We start from the raw sequence: 1,681 nt of genomic DNA on the forward strand, positions 1-1,681 counted from the left end.
ACTGAATAGATTACTACAAGGCCATCAAGAAAAATCACATCGCTTACTCAAAAAAAAACAAAAAAAACAAAGCTGCTAAAATAAGCTGATTAAACAAAATTAATTGAAACAGCCACATTGTATACAACTGAAATTATATTCATAAACATTTTAAAAAACAAAGCAGTTCACCCAAAAATTTTAATGTACTCACGCTCAACCCATCCAAGATGTAGACACGTTTGTTTCTTCATCAGAACAGACTTGGAGAAATTTAGCATTATATCACTTGCTCATAAATGAATCCAGTGAAAGCAGTGAATGGGTGCCGTCAGGATCTACACAATAAACTACAAGTTATCCACACGACTCCTGTCCACCAATTAACGTCACGTGAAGTGAAAAGCTGTTTTTAAGAAACAAATCCATCATTAAGATGTTTTTAACTTCAAACCGTTAGCTTCCAGCTAAAACACAAGCCCTCTATCTGAAATCTCTAGTAAAAAAGTAATCTTGTCTGAATCAGGAGAGAAACATACAAAGATCAAGCACTGCTGTTTGGACTCTCATTCTGATGGCACCCATTCACTGCAGAGGATCCATTAGTGAGCAAGTGATGTAATGCTACATTTCTCAAACTCATCTACATCCAGGGTGGCCTGAGGGTGAGCTGCTAGTACATTTTAGACCTACTGTATCTAGAGTCTTGTTTGACTCTAAAAGAGCATTGAATTCAGCTAGCAACCATGCTGTCTGTTGTCTAAAGTATGACTAATCCTGCTAGCATGAATCGTATAGTTCTACACTATAGCTCTCAGGATTACTAAAAAGCCATTCTTCATCTGTTTGTAGGAAAACAAATCACTTGACAAGAGGAGGACCTTTGAGTAAGCCAGTGATTCCAGACAGTCATCCAGCTGTTTTATATGTTAATTACTTCCCTTTGAATACAATAAAATGCTATTGAAATTGAGTGCTAGAGATAAATAACAGTGTCAGATAATACACAGACTTATTTGTTTACAATAGTACGGATTTCCATGGACATCTGTTGTTTTTATTTCAACCTAGTTATTGTATTAAATCATAATTATTTTTTTTATTCTCTACCCCTAAACATAACACTCACTCAAGCCCTTCTGCATTTTCACATTTTCATTAAGACATATTTAATTTATGTCAATTTAAGCCATTTAACAAAATTTGGCAACAACAACAAAAAAAATCATAATTTCATAATTTGAAATCAACCATATCAAACACGACAAAATTCTACTGGATATACTAAAATGTTTTTTTTTTCCATAATTTATACTTTATACATAATTTATATTTTTTCATAATTTATACTTTGTGATTCTAATAGAATCAGTTGCAGAACTGGTTACAAATTCCATAGAATTAATTTTGACACGACATTTGTTGTGCCAATATTATTTTATATTTTATATATAACCAATCAATATATTTTGCAATGTGTATCTGTAACTCTGTGTCGGTTGTGACAACTTAACCCACAACCGGCTGAGATGTAACATCGTGTGTTAAAATTATTGCAGTAAATTATGTCATCCCCCATCATCACCTCCATCCATCCAGTCAATACATTTCACGGTCTTGCCTGACAATTGCTTTTTATATTTAGAATTATATATATAATTAATTTTATATTTACGTTATATTAGACATAATTCTACTGTCA

This window comes from Sinocyclocheilus grahami, unplaced genomic scaffold (assembly GCF_001515645.1).
Source record: "Sinocyclocheilus grahami isolate Dianchi unplaced genomic scaffold, SAMN03320097.WGS_v1.1 scaffold2363.1, whole genome shotgun sequence".
NCBI classification, from domain to species: Eukaryota; Metazoa; Chordata; class Actinopteri; order Cypriniformes; family Cyprinidae; genus Sinocyclocheilus; species Sinocyclocheilus grahami.